This window comes from Sesamum indicum, linkage group LG8, assembly GCF_026168435.1.
Source record: "Sesamum indicum cultivar Baizhima isolate 11 linkage group LG8, ASM2616843v1, whole genome shotgun sequence".
NCBI lineage: Eukaryota > Viridiplantae > Streptophyta > Magnoliopsida > Lamiales > Pedaliaceae > Sesamum > Sesamum indicum.
In genome coordinates, this window is record NC_142664.1 from 8,903,108 (window position 1) to 8,929,929 (window position 26,822).

Genomic DNA, 26,822 nt, shown 5'->3' on the forward strand with positions numbered 1-26,822 from the left:
ACCACACCATAAAAAACGGTGGGATTTGGCACAGTCAGGGCAACCGTTCCTAAACCCCTTCCATCTTCGAACGGTCTTTGGAACACATAATGAACGGATATTAAAAAAGATGATGTAATGATCTATAATTTTCTTGGGTATTAACTTTTGAACGGGCAAACCGTTCCAACATGAGTTCCTAACACAGTTACAAAATTTGATCCAAATACTGTTTCAGAATAGTAACGGTAAATGGTTGGGACTCTGTTTGGAACATAATATTAGAATTAGGGACGGTATTGAGTTGGCCATTCCTATATGTGCGACAAAGGATGTCCAAAAGATGACAACTAGAAAATGTATGCCAAAACGAGGTACAATTTGGAACGAATTTGGAACATCTTTAATCAATTATGCAAAAAATCATTCCAAATTATTAGTTTTATTAAGACGTAATGTGTTTCAACCTGTTCGTCAACCTGTCTCGAATTTTTGTTGATATTTAAAGTTATTTTGATCAGGTAACAACTTTAACCCTTTATTTGTCAATTGATTATATTTGTTTTAATTTTATCAATTAATTTAATATCATAATTATATATATAAGTATCTGTGTGTGTTTGTGTGCCTGTGTAGGACTCATCGTCATGTTAAGATTGTTGAGGAGATGGACGTATGAGAAGAACATTCCAAATAGAGCGCATCTTACTCTGTTGAGAAAATTAAGTGTCCTTGTCAGAAGTGCAAAAATGAAAGTTTTCAAAACCACGGACGAGGTAAATTGGGACTTATTTATGAAAGATTTTATGTCGGACTATTATAATTGGACTTCTCATGGCGAGGAGAGGGTGTAGGAGTATTTTGAGGGCGTCACCGCGGCCCCATTTCACGAGGAGCAAACTCCCATTTGTAATGTTAGGGTACCAGTACGCCTTGGGCTGACGCGGTGCAGATGGATTCGGCACAGAGAATGATTTTTTATGCCGCCAGGTCGGCTGTCTGATCTTCTAAGTATAACCAGGATGTTGTGCCTGATAATGGTACGAGGTCATGTCCTACTAATGCAGGGCTTAGTTCATATTATGGTAGAGGGCCCTAATTATGTGTTTGGGCTAGCAGACCAGTTACCTGATCTAGTGCATGCAGCCAAGTAACCGTTATGGAACGGTTGCACCCAATCTCAATTGACTGTTGTTGCTGAGTTGGTGAATATCAAGGTCGCCTGCCATTTTCTCAGTATATATATGATCAAATATCTCAGTGGGCTGATCATATAATGCCCTACAACCACACCCTACCCCAGGATTACTATAGTACAAAGAAATTAATAAGAATTTTAGTTCTCGAAATCTTGGACTATCCTCAGATTTATAGGCCAATTTGAATAATTTGTTCCATCAAATTTATTATCCTCAAGTATGCTGTTAAGTGGATTCTTAGACATCTACAATTAATAGAAAAATTAGTAGATTATAATAAAATTATGTTCAAGTTAAGGACATGGACTTCAGTCATTAACCCTCCCACTATTTCTATAAAAATCATCACTCTGAAATGGGCTTTCGAAAAACCTTTACTTAGTGGCCTTTGGGTCCACAAGCAAAATTCTTGATGTTGTGCTTTTACGATTCACATGGAAATAACCTTGTGGGAGGTATCAAATACCATTCTCGACCTACTAGATCCCTAAGATATTATGCATCACCTTTTTCACTTGATTCTGGGGACTCCAACCGAATCACGTTGCTTGTTGTTAGACCCAACCCATCAATCAAATCATAGAGCAGACTACCACCGCCCCAAAACTCATGAGATAGATAAACAGGTGTGTATTCCCTTCGTTCACAATAATAATGCAGGTTCATTTTAATCAAAACGTGCCACGACTCGTGAGACCACGTATGGGTGAACTCAACTTCCTCACTACATTATAGTGGATGGAAGACATGTAATAACAAACCTTTGTTTATTTTCAATTTTGGGTATAATATTTTAACTTGGTCCAACCAAGTGAGGGTTATTTGTTATTTATATGACCGAGACCTCATCACATTTAATATTTTTCATGCGTGATATTCTAAATATTAAAAACATTGTTTAAAATTCATGGAACGTAAAAATAAAAGTGTAGCACGCCACTATTGGATAATCAAAAGCCGCCTTATGCGATCTATTGAGCTCATAGTAGATCTATGGTCAGTCTAGGGTAGGCCCATTAACATACTATGGGCTTTGTAATCTCTCTTTATTTCTTCATCTCCTCCGTGGGCTTCGTCCTTCGGACCTCTTCTCGATGACCCAACCCATGGCTCCTCCATAGGCCTCTATTGTCTGCGCTAGTCTTTTAATTGTTACAAAAAAAATAACTAAACCTCCCTAACCAATTACACTTATTACAACTAAAAAGAAACCCCAAATAGAAGTTCCAGGAAGCACATAAATAGGGAAAAATCATGCCTTATATAATTAGGCTAATACAGAGAGATAAGAAAATAAGTGGCACGCATGCCACAACCCAACAGAAAATAAACCATCCAATGGATTTTGTGATTATCCATGTTAATCAAATTAACAAAAAAACACATTATTTTCAAAATAAACATGCACAACAAATATAACACAAGCCATGCATTATAATAATAATATGAAATATCATATATGAATCACATATCCAATCCAAGGGTTTTTATATTAAAAATAATGCAACTTATTTATGGATATAAGTGCAACCGATACAAAAAATTAATTCTTTTTTGAGAATCCATTCAAATTAATTTTAGTAATTTAATTTTGGAAAATAGCACATCTCAACCAAAAATTAAAATTTCCCAAAATTTACTGTTTCAGAAAAATATGCAGAAAATTATGAAAAAAAAATTCTGAAAAAGCATAAAGCAGACATCAGCAAAAAATGTGCGCACCCTGCTCGTGGATCTACTTCCGATGCATGCCCGCGCATTCCAGCGCAGACGTGCATGCGCCCTTGCCAGCATGCATGTCTGCAGGCAAGTGCTTGTCGGCACATCTACTGCCACTTTTTTATTTTTTTGAAACTTTTTGTTTTTTTTTCTATGGACTTTAAATCAAACCTAATTTAATTTATAAGTCCATAATTACAATATACTTTAATCCAATTAAAGTATCCAAGCCTTCTATTTTCTCTCTTTTAGCTTATAATCTAATTCATACATCGGACTAAGCCAGTAAAATTAATTCAATTAATTTTTATAGCTAACTTGAAATTCTAATTAATTCAATTAATTAAATTAAAGGCATCCATCGAATGAACTGGTCTAAATAAATGATCTCATCATTTATTCTCTCCAAGATTTGATTTAATTCAATTAAATTAATCCGACTCTTTTCTAATTAATCCCAAATTAATTCCATCCCATTATAGTGGTAGAATGTGACTCTTTAGGTTCACCTTCAGCTAGCCTTGGGCGTGTGCGACCAACAAAATTAATTAAATCTATTTTAATTAATTATTTTAAATTATTCCATAACTAGAAATAGCTCGTTACCATGGGTGGTCGTGTAGCAATGATCCATGGTACTAGAAATTACGTGAATAGCGGTGTGAACATGTAAGCTCTGAATATGTACGAGTACGGTCCTACTGCCAACAATCTCCCGGTCTTAGAATTGGGTATGGAATTGGGTGTCGGTTCCCATCTTTGACTAGGCAACAATGCTTAATACTCGAGGCGCATTTACTCTACTGACCTGATCTTAAAAACTATGCCTAATCGATCTATCATTTTGGCTAAATACTTTGAGAGTCTAAACTATCTTAGTGTGAATAGGAGAACTCACTGACATATACTGACAGGGGATAGATCCTCTCTTGGAATCCACCGTCCTTGCTACATACTCGAAATGCACTGGATAAGGATTATGACGATCATGTCTCACGACACAGTCACCGCTCGCCATATCCAAGATGCAGTCTTCATATGCACATTACTGGCATGATTACTCAAGTCCGAGGACTAATCTCGTACTATCAGAACTAAAAAATCACAGCATACCGATCAAGCCTTAATAGTTTCCATATGACGATTCCCGCAAGTCTATTCAGTCAGTCGACTATCTTCCCAACTAATCCACTAAAATAGCAAAGAAGACCTACATCTCCTACCAACGAAACACGACTGCAATACTTAGCGCAAGTCTCTATAGGACCTTTGATGCCCTATTTTCAAGTTCGCCCCTTGGAACGTATTAGGCCGAGACCCTCATGAGTTGGTTTCATAGCTGCCAAATCTATGCATAGCCCAACTCCACGAGTTTCACCTTTCGATCTGTGCGCATTTGGTTGTGACAGTGAAAATCCCGTTCAACATTAGAGGTAATGATTATTCGATAAAGATTGGAGAATGATTAACAACCAATCTAACTAGCTTTTTGTCATTCATTCCTACAACGTCATGGCTCGTTTGTATTGTAAATGTACAAACTCAAGATGGTCTACTTGATCAAATGCATAAGTGGACGTCATCCCGATTTTCTTTCCGGCATTGATCCTTTAATTATAAGTATGACTATGACTCTAAATTAGTAATTTTCACGACAACTGCTCTAAGGTGTGGCACTTTGGGGCAATGTGGTTGAAGGTAGACAAGTGTGTGAAGATCATTTATGATAGTGGGAAGGTTGTTTGTACCTCTTTTGACATTAAACATCTACTCAGCGAGTCTAAAGCTGTAGGATGTAACTGGCTAGATAGACCAAGTGATCATTTGGACACTTGAAATGGATGATTAAAGAGCTTGAAGAAAGGATTAAATTTCTAAAGTCTTGACCATTGACTAAAAATGCTGAAAAAATGTTGAGAGGAAATTGAGAGATGTTTTATGGAAGATGAGATCATCTAGAAACGAAGAGGCAAAGAAGATTGGTTAAAAGAGGATGATTGAGACTCAAGGTTGTTTCATTTGAAAGCATCTCATAGGCATCAAATGAACAAGATCGATGGACTGGAAAATGATGAGTGTACGTGGTGGCAAGAAAAAGAGTAGACTAAGAGCATCTCATAAGCATCAAATTCTTTGATGAATTATTCACCTTGGCATACCCCTCTCCAACGATCATTGATGAGGTACTAAACACAGGTGAACATAAGGTATCAAAGGAGATGAAATGACCGTTCAAAGAACCCTACAAAGAGAAGGAGATTGTAGAAGCTATCTCATAAATGTCTCCTATGAAATCACCCAGACCCAATTGTATGCCCCAGATCTTTTGTCACAAATTTTAGCATATCATAAGAAAAAAGTATCACTTTTTTCATTCTTAACTTGTTGCATAGTCATTGGTTTGATCCTTCGCTGAATCTTACTTATATACTTCTAATTCTAAAATGTGATAAGCTTGATTCAGTTTAATGTTTTCGGCCTATTAGCTTTTGCAATGTCATTTATAAAGTGCATAAAAAACCATAGCTAGATTAAACCTTTTATTTTTTAATTATCTCATAATCACAATTGGCCTTTATTCCAGGTCGATTAATATCTGTTAATCTTTTTCTTATTTATGATGCTAATCACTTCTTGAAATATGCGACAGGATGAAAGAAACGCTATTTAACAATGAATCTTGACATGAGCAACGTCTAGGACCTGGTTGAGTGGCTCTTCTTGGAGTCTATCGTATTAGACTAGGGTTTGATTACTCTTTTGTCCATCTCCTTTTGATGCTTGTTTTGTACTATTAGTTATTCTTTTGCTCCTAATGGTGAGAATTTTGGACTAGTAAATTGCCTATTTCTAATGCTCTTTGAGTCCATCACATTTTCTCATCCTTAGCTAGAAGAGATTGTCCAACTAGAATGGTAAGTTTCATTCTTGATTATGCATAATCCAATTATGAGATAATATAAATTTTATATTTCACCCAATAGACATGTCTCATTTAATGTTACATAAAAGACTTTATTGACCAATATTCGTAATCAAAATTGTCCAACAATAATTGAAATCACTATTTCGATCATGCTAGGTTACATAAACGCTATACTAATATGATCACCACTAAGCATTACTAAGTCCCCAGTCGTTACAATAATAGCCCCTCTATCGCTAAGCCTTAGGAACTTCTTGTTTCAACTTTTTTATTCCTCATCATCACCTGCAAACCATTCACAAATTATGAATTCAGTGGTATCCAATACCATGAGTAGAATGGTGATTATGTTAATACTCAATTAAAACTTTTACCTTCATTGGAGAGAAGCTCAGGACACTCCCTCTTCCAATGGCCCTTCTCTCAGCAATAAATGCAAACACCATTTGGTATCCTTGACTGACAAACAATCTTCGTTTTTCCTTTACCCCCGCCTAACAGCGTAACAGGATCACTTGAAGTGCTAGAAGCAGTAGAAGAAGTCTCATCACTCTTTCTCTCCCCCATTTGGCACCCTTGCCCTTCGCTTTAGAGATCGAAGCCTCTCCCACTAGTACTGGCTGATGCAGATTTTTCAACTTGTCTTGTACTGGACCAACATATTAATCAACTCATGAAGGTTTCTCTCAATCCCATTCATGTTATAGTTGATAATAAATTGATGGAAAAAGGGTGGTAGTGATTGTAAGATCACGTTCATTCTCGAAATCAGCCTGGAGGTCTTTCAACTTTTCTACTAGGGATAGTATCATCACTCGATGCTCTCATACGGACAATCCCTTAACTATTCTAGCACCTAAGAATTCTTTCATACAGTATCGCATAAAGTTCATTCATGCGGTGCTTTATTGACCATACATCTTTGTACCTCTCGTACTATTTCTAGATCTTGTTACTCATCATGCCCAATACGATACTGCGTACTATCTAGTTGTCCTCATGCCACTGAGTAAATTTCTCGAGCGTCAAATGTTTTCCTAGCAAGAACCCTTTTGGCAAAGTACGAGGTAGACTTATCTAGAACATAAGTTTTGTTCTCGAAATCTTGGATTATCATCAGATTTCTTAGCCAACTTGAATAATTAGTTCCATCAAATTTACTATCCTCAAGTATGCTGTTAAGTGGATTCTTAGACATCTACAATAAATACAAAAGTTACTAGATTATTATAAAATTATGTTCAAGTTAATGATTTGGACTTCAGTCATTAACCCTCCCACTAGTTCTATAAAAACCATCACTCACAAATGGGTTTTCGAAAAATCTTTACTTAGTGGGCTTACGGTCCACAAGCAAAATTCTCAATGTTTATTCCATTTTTGGGTCTAATATTTTAACTTGGTCCACCCAAGTAAGGGTTTTTTGTTATTTATATGACCGAGACCACATCACATTTAATATTTTTCATGCATAATATTCTAAATATTAATTAAAATGCATGGAACGCAAAAATAAAAGTCTAGTACGGGACTATTGGATAATCAAAAGCCGCCTATGTGATCTACTGAGCTCATAGTAGATCTATGGTCAGTCTAGGGTAAGCCGATTAACATACTATGGGCTTTGTAATCTCTCTTTATTTCTTCATCTCCTTCATTGGCTCCGTCCTTTGGACCTCTTCTCCATGAGCCAACCCATAGCTCCTCCACAGGCCTCCATTGTCTGAGCTAGTTTTTTCAATTGTTACAAAAAATAAAACTAAATCTCCCTAACCTACTACACTTATTACGACTAAAAAGGAACCCCAAACAGAAGTAGCGGAAAGAACATAAATAGGGAGAAAACATGTCGTAAAAAATTAGGCTAAAAACAGAGAGATAAGAAAATAAGTGGCGCGCATGCCACAACCCATCAGAAAATAAACCATCCAATGAATTTTGTGATCATCTATTTTAGTCAAATTAACAAAAAAGCACATTTATTTTCAAAATAAACATGCACAAAAAATATAACACAAACCATGCATTATAATATTAATATCCAATCTCATATATTAATCACATATCCAATCCAAGGGTTTTTCTATTAAAAATAATGCAAGTTATTTATGGACAGAAGTGCAACGGATACAAAAAATTAATTCTTGTTTGAGAACCCATTCAAATTAATTTTAGTAATTTAATTTTAAAGAATACCACATCTCAACCAAAAATTAAATTCCCCAAAATTTACTTTTCAGAAAAATATGCAGAAAATTCAGAAAAAAGAAAAATTTTGAAAAAACATAAAGTAGACATGTGCAAAAAATGCGCGCACCCCGCTCGTGGATCTGCTTCCAATGCACGCCCAGGCGTCTAGCGTAGACATGCACACGCCCTTCCTAGCACGCATGTTCGCAGGAGTGCGCGCCCGGCCGTGTGCTTATCGACACCTCTACTGCCATTTTTTTTTTTAAACTTTTTGGTTTTTTTTTTTTACTTTTCCAAGTCAATTATATTTTAGATATTCCAAAATTTAAGAAAAATTCTCAAGCCCAAAATTAAATGCAAAATTAAATCTTGACCAATGGGTGTACCCTTAATCTTTTCCCCGACCTTTGGTGTAAAAATAAAACAATGAAGGCCAGTAATTTGGAGAAAAAATAAATAAGAGGGACAAAAATCCACATTATGCTCGACTACAAGCGTTGATTCCTCATTCTGTATCGTTCGCAGTGAAATCTCGATTTAGAGACCCTCCAAAGACTAACATACCACCACTAATGGATGTGGAGATTTTGTACTAGCAAAAACTCAACAAATGTGCAAACAATCAACAATGTTATTGTTTAACATTTGATCCTTTGTTCCTCATTGGATCTCTAAGATCTTAAGAGGGTTTTTAGAGAGAAAATAGGAGTGAAATTTCATGGGTATATTTTTGCTGCACCTACTGGTTGGCTGTGAGTATTTTAGAAACTTTATATGTGATCTAGTCACAAGATACCAATGAGCTTTAACCTAGAAAGATTTCTTCAACCATCTCTCTATGCCACACCACACGCAAGGACGAGTTTTGACTCTTTAACCTAGCCATGGCCTAACAAAGGACTTGGGCTTGTATTTTCATGTACCGAGCTTGATTAATTAAAACTAAATCAAGCCATAATCAGAAATAGCTCATTAATTAAATTTTATTTAAATAATTATTTTGAATTAACCCATAATCAGAAATAGGTCATTACCATGGGTGGTCGTGTAACAACGGTCCATGGTACTAGAAACTAGGTCAATAGCAGCGTGAACATGTAGGCTCTGAATCTGTACGACTACGGTCTTACTGTTAACCATCTTCCGATCATAGAATCGAGCATCGAATTGGATGTCGGTTCCCATCCTTGACTAGGCAATAATGCTTAATACTCGAGATGCATTTACTCTACTGATCTGATTTTAAAACTATCCCTGATCGATCAATCATTTTGGCTAAATACTTTTAGAGTCTAAACTATCTTAGAGCGCATAAGAGAACTCATTGACATATATTCACAGGAGATAGATCCTTTGTTGGATCCACCGTCCTTACTAAATACTCAAAATGCACTAGATAAGGCTCATGAGGATCATGTCTCACGACACAATCACCACTCGCCATATCTAAGATACAGTCTTCATATGCATGTGAGTAGCATGATTATTCAAGTCCGATGACTAATCTCGTACTATCAGAACCAAAAAATCCCAGTCATACTGATCAAGCCTTAATAGTTTCCATATGACGATTCCTACAAGTTAGTTGAGTCAGTCAACTACCTTCCGAACTAATACACTAAAATAGCAAAGAATACCTACGTCTCTTTCCGACGAAACACGGCTGCGATACTTAGTACAAGACTCCATAGGACCTTTGATGCCCTATTTCTAGGTTCTCGACATGGAACGCATCAGGCCGAGACCCTCATGTGTTGGTTTTATAGCTATGAAATCTATGCATAGCCCAACTCCATGAGTTTCACCTTTCGATCTGTGGGCATTTGGTTGTGATATTGAAAACCCCGTTCAATATAGTGGGACCGATTAAAGAGAAAGACCTGAGGGCATTAAACAAAATAAAACATACTACCAACTTGATGAATTCTTACAGTATTCATCAATCTAATATTATTCGATAAAGATTGCAGAATGATTAACAACTAATCTAACTGGCTCATTGTCATTCATTCCAATAATGTCATGGCTCGTTTGGATTGTACATTTGCAAACTCAAGGTGGTCTACCTGATCAAATGCGAAAGTAGACGTCATCCCGATTCAATTGTCTGACTATGCTCCTTTAATTATAAGTATGACTCTAAATCAGCAATTTTCACGACAACTACTCTAAGGTGTAGCGCTTTGGGGCAATGTGGTTGAAGGTAGACAAGTGTGTGAAGATGATTTTTGATAGTGGAAAGGTTGTTTGTACCTCTTTTAACACCAAACATCTACTTAGCGAGTCTAAAGGTGTAGGATGTAACTGGCTAGATAGAGCAAGTGCTCATTTGGACACTTGAAATGGATGATTAAAGAGCTTGAAGAAAGGATTACATTTCTAGAGTATTGACAATTGATTGAAAATGCTGAAAAAATGTTGAGAGGAAATTGAGAGATGTTTTATGGAAGATGAGATCATCTAGAAACAAAGAGGCAAAGAATATTGGTTAAAAGAGGATGATTGAGACTCAAGGCTATTTCATTTTAAAGTATCTTACAGGCATCAGCTGAACAAGATTGATGGACTGCAAAATGATGAGTGTATGTGGTGTCAAGAAAAAGAGTAGATAGTGAGCATCATTATCAAATTTTTTGATGAATTATTCACCTTGGCATACCCCTTTCCAACGATCATTGATGAGGTAGTAAACACAAGTGAACGTAAGGTATCAAAGGAGATGAAATGACCGTTCAAAGAACCCTACAAAGAGAAGGAGATTGTAGAAGCTATCTGACAAATGTCTCCTTTGAAATCACCCAGACCCAATGGTATTGCCCATATCATAACAAAAAAATATCTCTTTTGTCATTCTTAACTTGTTGCATAATCAATGGTTTGATCCTTCGTTGAATCTTACTCATATACTTCTAATTCCAAAATGTGATAAGCTTGATTCAGTTTAATGTTTTCGACCTATTAGCTTTTGCAATGTCATTTATAGAGTGCATAAAAAACCATAGCTAGATTAAACCTTTTTTGTTTTAGTTATCTCATAATCAGAATTAGCCTTTATTCCAGGTCGATTAATATCTGTTAATATTTTTCTTACTTATGATGCTAATCATTTCTTGAAATCTGAGACAGGAGGAAAGAACGGCTATTTAATAATGAAGCATGACATAACGCTTCTGGTAGCCTATTTGCAATACTTTGCAAATGTATGATCCGTTGGACTTCAAGTTCACTATCATTTGTCCGTGGATCCATAAAAGATATACATGTTCATGCAATATTTTTCTTGTTAATCTCCTTATCTACTCCCCCTAATTCCGGAAATACTCTCTTATCAAATTGACAATCCAAGTACCTAGTAGTGAATTGATCACCGGTCATTGGTTTAAGGTACTTAATAATTGAGGGAGACTCAAAACCAACGTAAATTCCCAGTCTCCCATGTGGCCCCATTTTAGTTCGTTGAGGAGGGGGTATCGGGACCTACACCACATAACTAAACACCTTTAAATGAGAAATATTTGGTTTTCTTCCGGAGACCAATTGTAATGGAGAAAATTTATGGTAAGCAGTAGGTCTAAGACGAATTAGAGCCGCTGCATGCAAAATTGCATACCCTCATGCCGATAAAGGCAATTTTGACCTAATCAATAAGGGTCCAACTATTAATTGTAACCGCTTAATTAACGACTCTGCCAGGCTATTTTGAGTAGGTACATGGGCAACTGGATGCTCTACAACTATCCCAATTGATTGACAATAATTATTGAAGGATTTAGAAGTAAATTCTCCCGCATTATCTAACCATATCCTTTTAATAGGATTATTAGGAAAATGAGCCCTCAATTTAATAATTTGGGCTCACAGTATTGCAAAAGCAACATTTCATGTTGACAATAAGCTTACATGGGCCCACATGACGGTGTTGTTGGCCCGCATATGTCTCCTTGAATTCGTTCAAGAAACATAGGAGATTCTACATTCACTTTTGTCATAGATGGCTTTAATTTTCCAAGAGAACAAACCGAACATATAAAATCACTTTTAACAAGGAACTTCAGGTCCTTTAGTGGGTGTCCATGTGAATTTTTAATGATCCTATATATCACTGTTTTACCAGGGTGGCCAAGTCTATCATGCCACAAAATAAAAATACTTTGATCAACTAACTTCAGGTTAGTGATACTATGTGTTTCAATGAAGCTTATCAATGTGCCATATAAACCAGAAGTATATATTCTCATTCTTCCGAAAACTTGCTTTTGGCCAGTTTTATATGTTGTAAGGTACAGATATTCGATACCATTTTCATTCATGGTTTCAATATGAAAACCATTTTGTCGAATATCCTTGAAACTCAATAAGTTTCTTTGTGATTTACTAGAATATAAGACATCATTGATATATAATCTTCTTCCTTCAAGTAACAAGATAGTAGCTCTTCCGGAGCCTTCAATAAGATTACTAACTCCTGAAATAGTATTCACATTTGTCCTTGTCATTAACAAGTTTTTGAAAAATTTCTTGTTTCTTAGAATTGTATGCGTAGTTGCACTATCAATAAGACAATGCTCCTTGTTATTGTGATTTGTAATGGCTTGATCCATTCTATATAAATAAAATAGACATATAATAAGTTAAAGAACACTTCATTCATAAAATATAAAAATATTACAAGATTAAAGAAATACCCTACAATAAAAGTAAACACAACTGAATAATAGAAACATACTCATAACATATGAGACAAAACTAATCAACAAGCATGTCGGAATCCTCAGTAATGTCACTAAACTGTAATGGCAGCTCAGGGAGATTTTTATCATCATTTTCAATAGACTGAAAAAAATTCGATGCATCCATATGGATATTGTCTGAGATTCCAGCCTCAACAAAATTAGTCTCAACTTCTTTACCCTTTGCTTTTACAGAAGCCTGGTATAATTTGACCAGATGTTGTGCCGTACGACAGGTACGGGACCAATGTCCAGACATCCCACATCTATACCAAAGATCTCCATTTGTAGTTTTCTCTTGTTGATTCTTTGCCTTTCTCTAATTGTTCTTTTGAATATTGGGATTAATCCATGTATTACCACGACCATAAGAATGGCCCCATGGTGAGCCATGGTAATGACCACGCCCCTTTCGTGAAGAAGTAGCATTTGCTTCAGGCAATGCCGTTGAATTTTCAGGAAGTGGTTTGGAACCAGTGGGTTGGATTTGATGGTTATTCAACAAAAGCTGATTATTTTCTTCAGCAGTAAGCAGGCATGAAATCAACTCTGAATAGGTTTTGAATCAACGTTCCCTGTACTACTGCTGGAGTACAAGGTTGGATGCATGAAAAGTTGAAAATGTTTTTTTCAACATTTGTTCATCCATCACATCTTCTCCACATAACCTCAATTTTGATACAATTCGAAACATTTCAGAATTATATTCACCAATTGTTTTGAAATCTTGCAGTCATAGTTATATCCACTCATATCATGTGGTCATATTACAGTCTTTTGATGGTCAAATCGATCCTTTAAACTTTTCCAGAGTTGGAAAGGACTTTTGACTGTTAAATTTTTAGACTTCAGGCTCTCATGAAGATGATGACGAAGCAAAATCATTGCTTTAGCACAGTCTTGCTTAGAAGCAATAGTATTTTGTTTTATTATTTCTCCTAGTTTGCTTTACATGCCAAATGTAGTTAGGCATCAAGAACCCATGATAGGTAGTTATTTCCAGAAACATCAAGAGCAACAAAATCCAATTTTGTGAGATTGGCCATTAAGCTACAACAAGTTAATATGCACTTTTAGCATAATATTCAACATATACATAAAAGTAAAATAATATGTATTACACATTATATAAAGTAAAAATGACATGAAACATTACTAACATTAAGTTACATATAAGTTACCATGTAATTAGTATGAATTATTATGGCATACATACACGGAATTAAAATATATTTAACTTTCGCTTAAGACTTATAATGTTACAAATAGCAATTAAATGGTATTCATGCCAAAATTATTTTCTTAACAAATAAATTTTGTTGAACCTAAATATATTAGCAAAACATGAAGAATACATACATGGGCATATGAAAGAAAACTGTGTGGGCAAAGTAAGTTAATAAAATTAACTTCAAGTTAGTCATATTTTAAGAACAATAGCTATACTATGTTATCGAAAAAATTATCATGAATCGGAAAAATAAACGAAGAAGCATCGGGCTTCTTGATCAAGCCATTATCTCAAAATACTTCAGGTGGTGAGAAAATTAAACATTATACTTATCATCGCTTTAGGGATGATATTGCACATAATTGGTACAAAATATTTCACCTACTACTTGAGATGATTTTAACTCATTACTTACTTCAGGAAGCAATGAAATTTTATACAACATATCCATTTCAGGGGATGAAATCAAGAATTATATGCCTACTTCTGGAGGCAATATCACATCCACTTCCGGGGATGAAATCGAAAATTTATATATACATATATATATATGTCTACTTCAGGAGACATTGAAATATATATAATATAACTACTCATATTTTATTATGAAATAATCAAGAATAAAAGTAACTATGATATTGTAGAGGTAAACAAACAAAGAATAAAAATTATACTAGAAAAATTAACATTCTGCCTTGATCGATCGTAACGTCGTGCTGATAACGTGTTATAAACTTAGTGAAAATCTAAATTTATTGGTCTATCACTCCTAATATAATATAAAGAAAATAATATTTGTATTTCCTCCAAATCACTTTCTTATTCTCTCAAAAAATCCATCAACAAATGAAATACATGATGGTATTTATAGACCACCAAAATTGTGATTACAAAATACACCATAACTATTATAATAAAAAATTATAATGGGGGATACAAAAGGGTGTATAACATAATGGGTATTAAAAATGAAAATCAAGAAGTGTATGCATTCATATATACATATTTTATATAATAAGTTATATTATATTAGTTTTGCATAACTCAAAAATTTACAGATTATTTAGGTAAAGTATGAAACAATTATTACCTTACCACTTGCATTTGAGGCATTGCGCTTTCTCTTTTGTAATATTCAACCCTCTAGTCATTCGTGTAGGGATAACTTGTATCTTGGTTCGACTTTTATTGTCTCAATAATTTTTCGTAGAGGGCCCACTTCTTGTTGGAGAGGGACTTTCTTCACTCTTACTTCCAACTTGTCTTCATTATCTTTTACAATTATGTGATACATGTCCCTTTTTCCTACATCAACCTGCCATCCATAGTAGAATAGACGAGTTTATTTTATTAATTATATATCACATTTTTAGATAAAGAAATGGTAAAAGTGCATAATAGTAAAAATGCATGTGATTGCACACTAATATCTAATCTTGTTTCCTTTTTTTTAGTACATGAGGGTCTAGAGATAAGTAAAGTGATTGCATAAGCTTTCTACAAACAAAGTATTATATGTAGATTAAAGAACAAATAAAAAATTACCAAGAAAATAATTAAATTTTAGAATAAAATGTAATAAGATGAGATAAGGATTACTTCAGTACTCAAAATCAGTGAATCATAATATCAAACGGATTTGTAATCTTCAAATGATTTGGATATACAAACATAGCTTGCGTCTCAAAAAATAAAGAATTACGATTCTTTTGGTTTTATTGGTCATAGGGATCTCACATTATATCTTGTAATTGAGAAACTTCCACCAAACTAATGTGAATTCAATGGTCATAGACTAAACACATGGTGGCTAGTCGCTAATCATGATGCCAAATGAGTCGAGCTCAAGAGGGACTCAAGTAGGATCTAATTGACCCAATCAAGAAAAGTTGGGTGGTCCAATCCAGGCCAAGATACTTGGGATAGGCCTAGTCCAATGACCTAGGACCTCCTAACCCTGGGTCGAGTTAGCGGGTCGACCAAATCGAGCCACTTCTTATTTTTTTAATAATACATTACATTTAACTTTTATTTTATTCTTGTTGCTTAACTATTCTATATTTTTTATACTTTTGAAATTCTAAAAAGTTTACCTTTATTCTTCTACTTCTATATTAGTACAACAATTCAGTAAAACTCATTGTTATTTTTTCAAAAATTTATTTTAAATATTTTTCTTGCCATTATTTAAGTATATTATTTGTAGCTAGTTGGTTAAATTGTTATTAAGTTCTTTATGCGGTCTTAGCTACTTCCTTTTTGTAGTTTTGATATTTTATTTGGTTTAATTTATGATTTATTTATTTAAAATAAAAGCCTTAATTATTTAAGTTTGTTCAAAAAAATATCTCATTTTCATTAAAAAAAAAAGAAAAAAAAACAGGCACAATCAGGTTTGGTTTAATCCTAGTCCAGGTCATCCCCACTGCTATTGCACTTTCTCTTCATTCCCCGTTTTGTGCTTAATTTAAGATATAAAAATTAGTATTTTCAAATATGAGTTTAGTTACTAAAGCTACTGATCATGATAAGAGAAAATATAAAAAATAAAGTAAAAAACAAAAAACAAGCTTTAATGAGCTTGATTTTTATAGCCTGAAGAATGGGTTTCGCATGAATTTATTTTAAAATATTTATCAAATAACTAAATTTGAATTTCTTGTTGAACCGTAATATGGAAAAAAAAATTCTTAATATATTCAAAAATTAAATATTTAGTTTTTTAAATTTTGACAGGAAGGAAATTAATTAAAAATAAATTGGAGAAATAAAAACAAATAATTAAATATGTAGCTGAGGCTCCATTAATCCTGCCGGCAGAGCACAAGAGATGGGATCCGGCGATAACACATCACCCAAATCTTCACAAGATGAATTTGAATTTGGGTCGGATGAAATAATTCAGCCAAATTCTTTAGTGTATGTTCTTGAAGAATTCTGTTGGCAAATTATACAAGATGACGAAAGAATCAAATTCTTGAGAAAAGGAATAATGGAGTTGCCTACATAGAATTCATCTTACATTTCTGGAGTTTTTTGCCATTTCTTGGCTACCGAAGGAATCAGATGTAACATTCCTAGGGCTCTCTGAGCGTAGTACGTTATGGACTTGAATAGTGTTCTATAGTGAGTGTGTTGAGGGAGAGAAGGCGTGGGCAAATGTCAAGTGTGAGTGGTTGAGTGAGAGAGTGTGAGTAAATGTTGTGTGTGTATGTGTGAGTGTTTCAAACAACAAAGCTCGAAAATGCGTAGCAGAAGCCTCGGAAGTTACGTTCTGTCTTTTTCTCATAATATTTTCCTCTTAATTTCTTCTTTTTGCGTTTTTCTTTACATAATATTATTGTAATAACTAGATAGAAAGCATTTTTAGAAAGAAATGTATGTATTCATGCTATCTATGAATACAATACAATAAATTATTTTCTACATTAGATTCGTCCAGAAAAGGCCAAAAAAAAAAAAAGGAGATAATATTTATGAAAATTAATTAAAGAGTTCATCAATCTGTACATATTGTTGTATTATAATCAACTATTTGTCTTTACAAAATTTTTTATATACAACTCCAGATTTTGAGTAAAATTGAAAAACTTAAAGTAGTGATGAAGTTAAAATTGATACTGAAAATTGAAAAATTAATCATTTTGCATTTATTGAAATATGAAGATACTTTTAACTAAGGATCTATTGAAATTCGGTTTCAGAGACTGGATATTTTGAAAGAAATATATGTGGTAGCTATGTTTTAATCTAATAAATGTAATTAATGGTTTGGTATATAAAAATAGGTATAGACTAATGTGTCACTTAATTGATTCATAATTTTAGTGATTATTACTCTTTGAGGATTGATTTTATTGAAGACTTTGAATTGAATTGAATTGTAATTATATTTAAACTGATGTGTGTAAGAATTTTTTGCACTAATTTATTTGGTTCTTTGCAACCACAGAACATATCCCTTTCAAATACTTGGAAAAGAAAAGTCAATTGACACTTTTGAATCCATTAATCCCAATATATATATATATACATATATATAGATGTATATAATAGACACTTAAAAAAGGCTAAACGAATAACAAAGACTAGAGGGTTGGATATTACAAAAAATAAAGCAGCTTCTGGAATATCCAACCCTCTAAGGCTGACTATCTTCTAGCAGCTTGTGGAATGTCTCCTGAAAAACAAACAAAATTATTAATACTTTTAAGGAATATTTTTCTAAAAAAACAATAATATTAATACTTTACCTATTTACCGCCACCTCCAACGCGCTCGGCCCGCTCCTACTGCCGTCCACTTTTTTCTTGTAGCACCTCTCCAATAATTCAATCTGCTTGAGGGATCGACCGAGCTTTGCCTCCTGTAGAAGAAAAAATATTTAGCATCTTATTTATAAAATAATGGTAAAGCATTTAAAATACTATTATTTACTTACCAACTTCCTCTTGTGCATATTGATAAAGGAAGAACCCCCCCCTCGATATATAATTGAGGATGTCGTAGAGTTTGCCGCCCATTTCGCCTTATTTTTTGAGAACTCCCGCTGGAAGTCCATGCTAGCCCAATACATCTGGAGCTGGATCCAGACCTTGTTGGCCAGCCAGAGTAGCCTGACTAGGCTGGACAGTGCGACGGGAAGTATCTTTTGGATTTACTTATCGGCCAACATGTGGAAGACCCAAAACATGAACTCATTGTCACAGTCCCACTAGTAGGTCATTTACAATAATAAAATTAAATAAAACATTAGTAAAATTCATTAAAATATTTGGATTATTAGATAAAATCAAATTAATTTAAAACTGATTACCTCCATGCTCTCAAAACAGAAATGTTGGTACACTGGCGGCAGTTGCCTCAGACATGGCGATGGGTAGGGAAAGTGTCCCCGTCACGACTGTATTAATGCTCTAGTGAAAGCAGCGGTTAGACCTAAAAGGAAATGCTATATTAGACATTTTTAAGATAAAATGATACTAAAAAAATTTGATGAACAAATTTACTTGCGCCATCGAGGTTGATGTACTGGGCGCGCTGATGGTGGGGGGACTGATGGTAGTGGTGGAGCAGTCGTCGGGGTGATAGACTGTTGTATCATCTCATCAGCTGTCGTTGCAGCTCTAGATGCTCCAGCATCATTTAGAGTCTACAAGGTGGGGGACGGTGCGGTCGTGTCAGGTGGTGTGGGTGGTCGAAGAACTGCTTCCCAAACTTGGGAAGCATCCAACGAAACTGGTAGAATTGGCATGCCACGATAACAACCACGACCACGTCCTCGACCACGTGGTACAGGAGGCGTACCACTAAACATGATCTAAACAAATTATTGAGAAGTATTAGTCTAAATTTTACGATTATTGCCATTAATATGTAGATAAAAAAGAATATACTAATTCTTACACATCGAAAGTATTATCATGAAGTTATGATTATTGTACTTACTAGTTATTTCAAAATGTATAATTCTCTTGTTCACGTATACAAACGGACCAAGTATTGCTTTAAGTTTGTTTAGCCTATCATATGAACTTCTTATTGTAGTATTCGTTACATTTATCTATTTTAATCTATCAATATTGTCTTTATTGACAGATGAAGGTGGATAAACATAACAACTTCTACTGGCCAAATTTAATTAATGGGCTAAACAAAATTAAAGGCATACGTGATCTGTTTGTACGTTGTTACCAAAGAACTATACATCTCGAAATATTGTCCTCAATTTGTTTGCTATTTCTAATGATTATGTAATTGTACTTTAATTTGATATATTACCTTAATATTGTTATTGTTGATATTATTTTGTAAATAATATTATTATTGGGATTATTAGTCTAATAAAAATGTTACTGTTGGGAATAGTTTCTAATTTTGCGATAATTGACATTGTTATGTAAATAATGTATTACTGGAAATATTAGCCTATTTTTCGTGATTATTGACATTATTATGTAAATATGTTATTCTTAGGAATATTGGTGTAATTTTTGCGATTATTTACATTATTATTTAAAAATATTATTATTGGAAATATTGATCTAATTCTTTTGATTATTTACATTATTATTTAAATAATGTTATTATTGGGATTAACTATTGGTCTAATTTTTGTGATTGTTTACATTATGATGTAAAAATCATTTCATTGAAAATATTGGTCCAATATTTTTTTATTATTTACATTATTATTTACATAACATTACTATTGGTATTACATATTGGTCTAATTTTTTTTGGTTATTTACATTATGATGTAAAAATTAGCCTATTTATAAAATAAATTGCACATGTATACAATAAATTTTACAAAAAAATTAAGCAATACGATACAATACACATAAGAATTGAATAAATTATAGAATATTATAGTAAATTGCACAAATAATTACACTATACAATTGTTAAATTACACAATATTTGCATAAATTACACAACTATACAATTAATTATGAAAAACTACAGAAAATTTCTATAATTGCATAAATTACATTAAATAAATTTCAATAATTTCAGAAATTCTTATACAACTATAAATTTCTATAATTGCATAAAATAATTTTTTTAACAGAATTTTAAAAATAACAAAAAATGACAGAAAATTTTTAAAAATCACCCAAAATTAAGAGAAAGTTTTTAAAATTTACAAAAATTTTAAGAATTACATAAAATTTACAGAAAATTATTAAAATTACAAAATTATGAAATTTTTTAAAATTTCATAATTTTATAAATTTTTTTAAAAATTATAGAAAAATTAAGAAAATTTTTGTAAATTGCCAAAAGTTTTTTAAAATTTTTATTTTATACTAACAAGTCAAAAAAAAAGAAAAAATATAGCAAAAATCGTCCCAAACATGTTAATGATCAGAAAAAGGTAGACCATAAATTAATTAAGGTCATTGAAAACATATAATGATTCGAATTAAATTGATACATGTTCAGAACATCAAGTTTATTTGGATATATAAGATTGTTAGCCTTACGTAGATGTAAGTGGCATCTTATACTGTTGTAATAGATCGTCTAATAAGACCGTTAAAATTTTTATCAGACAACTGAATAGTATTAAATCGACAAAATACTACATTTGATGAAGTTTTTGAAATTTTTGTTATACGGATACTAAGATATCATATCTGATACACAATCAACGAGGTTAAAAACAATAAAAATATCCATCAGACAATTTAATTTTATATCAGACCACTAGATATGTTGACATATAGAAATTATTGTTATGAGTTTAAGTTTGAAATTAATCAAGATCCCGAATGTTGGGACATTGTAATAAAAAAGTCAACTAGCAATCTATGGGAATATTTAGGGATGGTTTTTGGTACTCATTTGGAAATGGTTGGGAATCTTTAGGGATGGTTTTTGGTACTCATTTAGAAATGGTTGGGAATATTTAGGGATGGTTTTTGGTACTCATTTGGAAATGGTTTTCTTTAATCATTTTAGAAACAGATTTTTTATACATTTAGAAACGATTTTATTTAATTTCATATTTTGCAACGATCAAATATTAAATAACCGTTTCTAGTTTTGATTTCCCTCCAGTTTTATTTTGGCACGAAATTAAATTTGTTGGAACTTATTTTGAAACGGTCAAAATAAATAGACTGTTCCTATATTTTAATTTTTCCTCTTTCTTATTTGGGACTGTTTTTTCAATAGTAGCATGAGTGTTTCATTTGACCTATTTGATTCACTTGTGAAAGATACAATTCTCTGTGTTGCTTCTATTTCGCTTTAACTTATAGAAATATGGGAAGGATGGAATTCAATTTTTGTGACAGAAAAGAGAAATCACTATATTTTTGCCCTAATTTTTTCAAAATTTATTTTCCCCCTCAAATGTAGTTATAGTTTTCCTCAAAAATGGTATCAAGCTTAGAAAACAAATCAATTTTCTCTCTAGTCAAAAGTACTTAACGATCATATGCTAGGCACGTGCATTGCACTGTTAAACTGTAGATAAAAATGTGGATGAGGACCAAATATGTTAATTTGTATAAGTTACCAGACTAAATGTGCTAATCTTGTAATGAATGGTACAAAAAGTGAAACATAACTTATGGGACCAAAAATGTTATTTTTCCTCATATGAATTTTACTGTGAGTGCCATGTAAAAGTATATTCATATTTGAAAAACTGGAGGCATACTATGTACATCGTGCATGCTTATATATACGTACAAAGAGTGGTCTTTTCTTACTATAAACTTCAGTCAAATATTTCTTGAAATTGTTCTTTTTAATTCCTTAATCTTTTTCTTAGTTTAGTTCTCTTGAAACAAAAGAAATTTGTTAAATTATTGTGTTAAAAAAAATTTATCATTATGAGTGGAAATTCTTTATTGTAACTTATGTCCTGACACAATATCAAGAAACATTTCAAGCTACAAAATGTGAAATTAGTAATAACCAAACCTACATTCAATATACAATTTTATTTACCTTATCGAACTTAGTAAAACTGTAGTATCACATAATATTTTTTTATTTATAATAATTAAATTATTCATGGCGATATGTCCTTATAAAATCATTTTTATTTTCATTGGTAAACGAGTGTCAAATAATACATTAGAGTTTTACAACACTCACTTGTTCATGTATATATGGTAGTTTTTATTAGCTTAATTAGAGTTAGATTACTTTGTGTACTTGTTAGATGGACATATCTTACAATTTTTTGTTAAAATTCATTTTCATCTATTGCAGTGCAATAGATACACTACTTGTAAACCCATAAAACACAAGGGGGCAGAGCCTTTATTTCATAGTTAAGTTATTTATAATTTAATATTTTTTTTAATTTATGTTTACTTCATTAAATTTCTGAGGACCCGCACGGAACAATTATTTGTGATACTTTAAGTATAAGGAATGATTTTTCAACATTTTCTATTTCCATTTTATTTCAGCGTTTTTATTTTGCATTACAATTCAATTTTACTATGCATTTCAAGAATATAGTTATAGCCTCGTGGACGATGTCGGCAAAGTCCAAAAGAGACCTTCCAAGTGCCTTCAACCACACACCTGTGTACAGTTCTGTTTTTAATTGGATATCTATTACTTGATTCAGTTTGATCTTGCACCAAAAGAACAAGCATATTAAAATAAAAAGAGTATAAACTAAGCCACATATAAAGTAAAAAGCCTAAGCATATTAGATTAAAGAGATAAACAAACTCCAATAACCAATCAGTCGAAGTGTATTCCGTGTATGAAGGAAAGCTTATAAACTTCAATTGAACCTTTTAATAAAATATTAAAGTGATCATCTAAGTTTTACTGAAATAGTGAGATATATTGCCTTATATTGCAAAATACATACCTTCACCACCAAATTTCAATCAATAAATAATTTTCTTATTCAATAATATCACTTCTTGCATTTGCCTCTATCAATATAATATATTCATGAAATGCAAAGTAATTCTTGATGCAATGTTATCTTTTTCTATTACACCATCTTTTTTTATACTAGAATTCCAAAATTAGTGAACAACTCCCTTTTCTCAAGTAGATTTAATGAGATCAAGTAACTACGAAAACATTGTTCTAATGTTTAAAGTAATTAGCAAATATTTTTAATCCTCATAATTGTCATTGTAAGAGTTAGGTTATATCCTATTTTTGCATTTTTACAATTTATCGTAGTAGATTTAACTAAATAGAATAAGTTGCTGGTACTCAATCATTTGATAACCATCCTATTCTCAAGGAATAATTTCAATAAATGAATGACAACAAGTGACCTCTATGGATAAAGTCCATCCGAACCCAACAAAGCAACATATATTGATGATGAATTTCTTCCTATAGTGATCATAACAATCCTATAACAAAAATAACTTCATTGTTGTCTAATTTATTGTACTTGTATATCATTCAAAACATTCAAGGAAAAACGTTTTTTTGGAAACAAGATCGCTAAAAATATGCAAAATAGAAAGTATTATCATTTAGTTCAATGATAGTTATATATCGAACAATATATGTGCATGTGAAAATTAAGTAAGATAAATATAATATGCAAAATAGAAGGCATGAAAATAAGTAGAAGATATGATGTCATAATGCTGAGAATTTACAGGACAACAATGCGTAAAGTTGAAAAGAGTACATGTGTTTTGTGATACCCTGTCCCACATTTATGAATTAAAAGGTAAGCAACATATAAGCGTTGGCCAAATTACTCAAGTGCATCCATTGGATATCCCTTTTTAGTTTATTGTCATAATCAAATTTCAAATTGCATTTGGTGGGTTTGAGGCAATTCTAGCTGCCAACAGGCTGATGGGCCTAGGCATGACCAAATGGTATCAATGTTAATCACCAAGCAGAGTCGGAAGCTAAAACGGTGATTGTGATGTCCCATTCCATATAAATTAGAAACTAATAAGATAGCAACATATAAGCATTGGACAAAGAATTCAAGTGTATCCATTTGTTATCTCTTTCTGGCATACTGCCATAACAGAATATTCGGATTCATGTTGTGAGTTTAGAGGCAATTCTTACGTCCAATGGGCTCAAGGGCTGATGGGTGTCAATTCCACCAAAAATAATTCCTACGAATACTTTTGTAGAAGTGTCAGTAGGGTCGAATCCACAGGGATTGATTTTAAATTATTTCCTTCAAAAAATAAAAATAATTAGGTGGTTTTTTTATTGTGAAGAAGAATAAAAAATAAAAAACTAAATTAAACTAAAGAGTTAATAAAATTAGAACAGGTAAATATAAGAGAAAAGTATTCCAATTAAAGACATGATCATGCTTAATTCCACGGTTGATCATAGATGCAAAGATAACAATTATTCATGATAGATAAATTGGTTATCGCCATTGGTACGACCTAACGACCTCACCTTTCCTTACTTTGTGGATAGTCAAAGAACGTCTGTTGGTTAAATCCCTATTCAGTAAACAACTTTGGGAACATCCTCAGGGTTTAATTTACCGACAGCATTAAGAACTAGAAAGGCCCAATTCTAACCAATAAATTCCTACGAGGATTTATTTAAGTTAGATTGTGCATTCTCCACAACATAATCGAAAAGTTATACATTATCAACTATGCTATGTTACCACTAGTTATTGAACTAAACAAACAATTACGCTTTGCAAGTTCAATTGGCTAGGAAAATATTCTTGACAATGAATAACGATACCTATCATTCATAAATCAGATTATTTGTAATAAAAGCACAGATAACAACACAAATACCAATATGAATAAAAGTAGAAAGCATAAATTAGATATCATAACTCATTGGATTTAAGCATTCACCAATCTTCAACCGGAATGAGAGAACTAGCTAGACATGCTCATAGCAGAATGCATGACAAGCAAAGTAAGAAAATATCATAAAATCATAGAGAAATAGAAGAGTTCAAAAGTTATCTTTTAAAGTGAATTACATCACCTATATATAATAACTAGATACCTAATTCTACTAAGATTAAAAGTAGATTCCTAATTGAACTAAAAGACTTATGAAAATAAAATTATAATCTAGTTGAACTCCTCATTCATCAAAAGGTAGTCCAAGCAGCTCCATATTCTTGCAAAAATTGAGTTTGAGTTTTGTCCAAATTTTCATTTTACTGCTTTTCTTCATTTTCCATTTCATTTGTCCTAAGGCTGCAAAATAATATTTAATTAGAAGTATTTGGTCACAAAATAGTTCAAAATATTACATGAAATAAGAACAAAAATGTGATCCTATCAAATATCCCCCACGTAATCCTTTGCTCGTCCTAGACGCAAAGAAATAAAATAGGTTCAAGAATTTCATTCCAAACTTTATAGATCGCAGGCGAAAGTATCCAAATAAAATGTAATCCTATCAAGGGCCTAGGGCGTGACATGTTCCACAAAAATCTTTAATCATTGTGTTCAACAAATTGGAAATGATGGTCTCAAAAATAGGGAAAATGTTTTGCAGAGGTCATAATAAAACAAATACATGGACAAAAGATGTTGAAACTTTTCATTATTACGGAGAAAAAAAATCTTACCATAGTGTATGGATTTGTTCTCTGAGTGTGTTGTGTTTTGTGGAGATAGAGAGAGAATAATAAAGATAAATAAGTGTGTGTTAGAGATAGTACGTATGTTTGAATTTATATTTGGAGATAATATAAAATAAGTATTGTATAGTTAATATTGTGTTTTGTTAGACAAAAACTTCTATTAATTATCAAATCATTTTCAAAACATATCTTTCTTTTATATATTTTATGTGTATATATATATATGAATGCATTTATGCTAAAACAATTGAAAATACCCAAATAAGATATTTCTAAATGATGACAAATATTGGGTATGTTTTGACTCGTCCTGGAGATAACTTGGAAATGAAAACAAACATACTGTACATTTCTTGATATCTCTTAGAATATGCTTGCAAATTGGTGATACTGTTGGAAGATCTATAAGATTTTTGTGAGTAAAGGTTCTAAAGACTACTATTTTATTATATTGATAAGGTAAAAGTAACAAGCATCATTTACTGAGAAATGGTTGAACACTCAATATTAATTATTAGGGCCTACCCATTTCTATCAAGGCAATGGATTAGGTAAGACCCATTTATATGATCGAGAAAAAGATAGCTAAACTTTTGAGTGGATAGATCTTTTGAGTGGCATAGATATCTCACTCCCATGAAATATGTAGTTTATCTTCCAGTCACACGCTTCATTTGTTAGGTGCTCCACTACACTATCCCCTTCTCTGAAAGTGCACAAAAAAATTACATCTTACACTTCTTTTGATTGCATGAATTTTCGCCAAAATATGCCGCAACCACTAGTTGCC